This window comes from Cucumis melo, chromosome 5 (assembly GCF_025177605.1).
Source record: "Cucumis melo cultivar AY chromosome 5, USDA_Cmelo_AY_1.0, whole genome shotgun sequence".
In the NCBI taxonomy this organism is placed as follows: domain Eukaryota; kingdom Viridiplantae; phylum Streptophyta; class Magnoliopsida; order Cucurbitales; family Cucurbitaceae; genus Cucumis; species Cucumis melo.
The window spans coordinates 4001640-4008130 of NC_066861.1; positions in this window are offsets into that span (position 1 = coordinate 4001640).

A 6491-nucleotide genomic window follows, 5' to 3' on the forward strand; every position below is an offset into this window, starting at 1 on the left:
AATAATGTTTAACCCCCCCCTCCCCTGTCCCCAAACTCACTCCATGATCTAACTACCCAAAAAAACCAAACCTCTCAACTTTTACTATTTCTACATAAACGTTTAACCCTCCTCTCCCCTAAAACTCACTCCAAGAGCAAACTATACCTTATAACTACCTAATCTCGCAATTTTCGCTAAAGCTAGCTAAGTTTAAACTAAAGGTTACCATAACTGCAGGATAACCAAAACAAATCATCTTAGTTCAAAAGCTAAGTTTAGCTAAAGACTACCATAACTGTAAGATAGTCAGAACCAATCATTAGAATTTAGGAGCTAAATTAAACTAAAGGCTATCGTAACTGCAGCATAGCCAAAATCAATCATTTGGAATAAATTTATCTATCTTCAATAAAAAAAAAACAACTAAGAATTTTGAAAATACGTGCTGTAAGCCCAAGAAAACTTTTACATAGTTAATCTCATTTGATTCCATACCTTCTTCCTCTAACTATTTTCCCTTTCTTCAACCACATGAAGCAAATTAGGGGAAGTCATACAAACTTACAACCTTCACTAAGAAAAACAAAGAATGAAAATAAATATTCATGGATTGCCTTATTTCTAAACCCTAAACCTAAATAAAGAGGAAAAAAAAACATTTTTCTGAATCAAACAAAATCAGACATACCTAAACAAAAACTACATCGAACACATACCCTAAATAAAAAAATCAAGCATACATAAGTTCCAAAGCTAATATATCCTAACTCTACATTTTTTCTTTAACTTAAACAAAAAAAAAAACCTAAACTCTTATATGAATAAAGCGGTGGCGGCAGAGGACAATGGACGATAGAGGAAGACGAGCAGAAGGTGACGCAACGGTAAGGATGAACAGTGGTGGGCGGCGGATGGAAGCTTCGTTTGTCTGTTTGTCTGTTTGTCTCTCTCAATCTCCCTTCTTTCTCTTCCAGATCTATAAATGACAAATTTGGAAGGGCTTTTTTATAGAGCTCCCAACGTAGCCCCAAAATGTCAGGAGTTTCCACCTATTCCTGAAGCCGTTATTAACATGTTGGAAATAGTCACACCACTCCCGACGTGTACATGCATGGCATCGGGTAAAATATAATAATTAACTAATTATTTTGTTTATGTCGACGCCTTGCATGTACACATTAGGAGTGGTATGGCTATTCCTGACGTCTACATGCATGACGCCGGGATAAAAAATAATTATTTAAATGTTTCCTTTATGCCGACGCCACATCAGGATTGGTGTGGGTATTCATGATATTTAACTAATGGTGTCGGTAATAATCATACCAATCCCAACGTTTTCAAAAATAGTAAATCTTCTGACGCTCGTCTTACAACGTCGGTAAAGACTCCATCGTCAGACGCTTCTTCTCTCAACATTCTAAAGAAGCATTAGGATATATCGATTTTCTTTTAGTTACACTCTATTTGGAGAGTTTAGTGTATGTTATTTGAAGGTTCAAGCATTGTGATGGTTTAGTCCTAACTCTTGGAAAATATTGAGTTTACTCTTGAATTCAAGAAAAAAGCAAGATAGTAGTTCATCTCTGATACGTGAAAAGAGAAGAAGTTTTTCATTCAAAATCCCAAGAGGTGCTTAGAAAAATAGATGTAGGTGAAGTATGATTGAACCGCTGTTAAAATCACCATGTCCTTTTTCTCTAAACATTTTCTCATCTAATTCCATTTGATTTTAATTACATGTTTCTGTTGTTGAAATTGATTGAATCTACTATTGCATGCTCATTTATCAATCTTTCTATTTACTATTAATTAAGGTTTCTGTTAATTTACTTTTAGATTATACGATTAGGTTAGATAAACTATATTTTTCAAAAAGTTTAACTAAACCATATTCACCCCTATAGAGTTACCATATCAGTCTAATAGCGATGATTATTGAGCCCTATGTGGAGGCATACTCTATGTGCACATATGAGCTTTTTTTAGCTAGGTGCGATGAGAAGATTCTACGTCAATATCGATTGTGATTTATGACTTCTGGTTTGGGTACTTGACTGTTTACTACATGATGAATGATTTGATATGAACTTTCTTTACACATGCTTTTCCTAAGGATATTTATTGAAATTATTTGTGCTTTGATGTGTCTCGAAATCTCATTTGAAAATCAATGTTGTTGATTTTAAACTTGTTTACTATTAAAGTGTTTTTCTAAAAATCTCATCACTCATTGAGCTTTTTACATTCCCATTATATAGCTTTGTCTTGTCTGTCTTGACTTTTGTAATGTTTATGTACATATGTATCGAAAAGGTAGGAAGAACCTCCCTATTTTTGGTTGTTTGGCTATGTACTAGATGTGTGAAAGATGTCAATTGTTAAATTGGAGATTATATATGTTTTGTTGTTAGCCTCTAAGGCTGTTATGCTTAAGTAAATGTATAGTCGTTACATTTTGTGTTTGAACAGGTTGTGTTTGTTTGTTAGGTGGTAGATGAGTGTTGCCTGGGGTGATAGCAATCACCATCCTCTCACCATTTCCCGGGTAGCTTGAGGTCATTTGGGTTAGCTCTTTTATGGTATGAGGGACGGACTAAGAGGCCATTGTTTTCAATTTTGCAGAATGTGACCCAAGTATTCGATTTTAGCCACAAACTTGAAGTTTCAATGAATATTGGTATTTCTTATTGATAATTGCCAATGGTACAAGATAATTGTAACAAAGGAAAAGCTATTTTAGGAAAGAATAATATTGCATAAATACAAGAATAATATCAAAGATATTATTTACTTTAATTACAGTAATACCCTCCCTTAAACTCAAGTTGGTAGAGTAGAGACCACCTTGAGTTTGAGACCACCTTAAGTTTATGAAGTAACTGAGTGAAACGAGGAGCATGGAGAGCTTTGGTGAAGATATGTGCAGGTTGGTTAGTGGTGGAGATAGATTTGAGATGGAGAGTGTTACTATGAAGATGATGGTGAACAAAATGACAATCATTCTCAATGTGTTTTGTTCGTTCATGAAAAACATCATTGTATGCAATCCGAATAGCACTACGGTTATCACAGTGAAGAATAGTGGGTGACCTTTGTGGGGTCGTCATATCAATAAGAAGCCAACGAAGCCATAATAATTTTGAAGTGGCATCATCCAGAGCACGATATTCAGACTCTGTGTTGTAACGGAAAACAACAGATTGTTTCTTGTTGCGCCATGAGATAAGAGCATCACCTAAATAGAAGCAATAACTAGTAGTGGACCTTCTATCAGTAGGGTCACCCGTCCAATCAGCATCAGAGAATTCAAAGAGAACAAGAGAGGACTGTGAGGAGAACTATAGACCATATGACCCAGAGTGCCTTTAACATAGCGAAGAATACGAAGGACAACAGTGAAGTGAATAGTACGAGGTGCAGCCATGAATTGACTAACAATATGAACTGCATATGGAATATCTGAGCAGGTCATAGTTAAGTAAATCAGGCTGCCAACAAGTTGCCAATATAAAGTGGGATCATCAAGAGGAACACCATCAAAAAAAGTGAGTTGCACTTTTGGATCTAGGGGTGTTGAGAATGTGGTAGAGTCAGTAATACCAGATCGATTGAGGTGGTTAGAGATATTTTTTGTTTGGGATAAGTAGTAGTCATTAGATGAGGATGAGATCTTAAGACAAAGAAAATAGTTGAGGGTGCCTAGATCCTTCAAAGTGCTTACCCAGGTAACATTGCAAATCTGATATGGCTTGAGGGTCATCATCTGTAATAATCATGTCATCAACATATAAAAGAAGGAGAACAATACCACTAGATGTCTGACGGGTAAATAAGGCTGAATCGTGAGAGTAAGAGGTGAACCCAAGTTGGGTTGTAACTGAAAGTCGCAAACCAAGTTTGAGGATCTTGTTTGAGACCATAAAGAGCACGATGAAGAAGGCATACTTTCAGAGGTGGTGGAGTAGTACCAGATGGTGGTTTCATATAAACTTCTTCAGATAGGGTTCCATTGAGTAACACATTTTTTACATCCATTTGAAGGATAGGCTATTGTTTTGTAGTTGCGATGGCTAAAAGACTGCTAACAGACGTCATTCGAACTATTGGAGCAAATGTTTCTTCATAATCAATTCCATATTCCTAAGAATAACATTTGGCCACAAGACGTGCTTTGTATCATTCAATAAAGCCATCAAAGTGCGTTTTGATTTTAAAAATCCACTTGCAGTCGATAGGTTTTTTTCTAAAGGTAAATCAACATAATCCCATGTATGAGTCTTTTCTAAAGCTTGAAGTTCTTCATCCATTGCATGTTGCTACAAGGGGTTAGTATTGGCTTCCTTATACAAGGAAGATTCAATCAAAGATATGATAGTAGAAAATAATGGGTAATCTTTAAGATGAGGAGGAGTTTCTCTTACTCGAGTGGATCGTCGGACAGGTGTAGATTCAGGTTCCTCACAAGGGGCAGATGTAAGATCCAGGAGTGTAGAGATAGGATTAGATTGAGTGAGCTCAGATATGTATAGAGGACAAGGTGTATAGTCGGGTGGTGAGTTAGAAATGGGGAATAGGTCAATAGAAGGATCGGTGAAGAATGGGTGAGGACTAGACAGAGATGCATGGAATGAAGAAAAACCTAGAAAATATACGATGTTCCCAAAAAGTTACATGGCAAGATATACGTAATCATTAAGAGATGGGATCCCAACAATGAAAACCTTTTTGTTCAGTACCATAACTCAAGAAATAACATAGACGAGCACAAGGTTCAAGTATGATATATTCATGAGGATGTAATAACACAAAACATACAACATGCACAATAAAAAATTTTGAGGTTAGAGTAAGCATGCCTGGGGGGGGGGGGGGGGCAGGCAGAGTACCGTATAGACATTCGAAGGGGGAAACATCAAGGAAGACGATTGATGACATAAATGGAGGTAAGGGCAGCCTCCAAAAATTTTCAAGATAAGAAGCAGAGAGAAGTTGAGCACGAACAAAGTCTAGAATGTGATGATATTTGCGTTTTGCTCTTCTATTTTGCTGAGAGGTATGTGGACATGAGTGTTAGATCATAGTGCCTTGTTGGGCATCTATAAGAAGCACATCCAACAAATATTCCAACTGTTTATCTAACAAACAACTATAGATCAAAATGTCATAAAAGAAATTAGAAAAAATTTATGCAGATAAGGGCGGAGTACATCATTCATAACAGTTTGAAATGTAGCTGGTGCATTCTTCAAGCCAAACGACATAACCAAAAACTCATAATGACCCCTCGTTCAGAAATGTCGTCTTATGCACACTATGCACGTATTCAAATATGACGATATCGTGATTTTAAATCAATTTTAGAAAAGACAACAACGCCAATTATTGATAGAGCAATTCATCAACGGAAATGTGGTACTTATCTGGAACGATCTCATTGTTTAATGCACTTTTCTTTTTTATTATTAGAATAGTGCTGGAAAAAGCAGCTTGACTTGGTCGTATAAGCCCAACCCTAAACATATCACAGGCGAGTTTCTCAACTCCATCTTTTTTTACCAAATTGAGGATAGCGGTAAAGACGAACATTAACTGGAGGCTGGAGCTACACCTTTTTCTTAACTAAATGACATGGTCATGTAATCTTTGAGGGGAAAAAGTAGTAGTCGGGGAGAATACTTCCAGGAAACCGATTAAAAAGGATCAGAAGGGGGAAGGGACATTTGAGCAATCCATCAATAATGTACTATTCTCAGCTTCGTTCGATTCATAATCCAGAGTGTCCTACTCTGACATCCCTTGATCGTCTCCCCAAATGTTTTCATCATTGATTAAATCAATGTCATAATTTGTGATTTCATGAGGTTGTGATCCCTTTCCATATGAACCATCAGCTCGTGGAATCCGACCTGCTTATTTTCTTTTTTTACATGGGCTTGGGTTTGTACTCACATTTTGAAACTGCTTTAATTCCTATTCTTTTAGCGGCCAAGAAGTCCCATAGTGGGTTCATCGAAGACATGTGGTGAAAACTATGATAAATTTCATCAAGGGATATCCAAGTTTGATGAAATTAAATCCAATCTTTTCATATTGGAATGTCCAAATTTGATGGAAATGAACCTATTTTTTCAACAAACAACAACAATAATAATAAAACACATTTCAAGTGTTTTTGTTTTTAAAGATAAAACAACAATAGTCTGGGTTATATGCAAGTATTTTTCGTGGTCGAAAAAAATTGAATTAGGATAATTGTTCCTAAATTTCAAGGGGATGTTCATGTTTGATTAGAATGAACTCATGTTTTTAGTAAAGGATATGTTTAAAATTTAATGTTCTACCATTGGCCTCTTTTAGAGAGTTCCCTTCTTCTTTTAATCGGTATATTGACCAAAGATAATTGAGATATAAATTTTGAAGGGTAGAAGAGTATTCTCTAAAAAATTGTCCATCTTTTTAAACTTGTCTTTTTCTTCCATGTCACAATAAATAAACGTTTTTTAAAA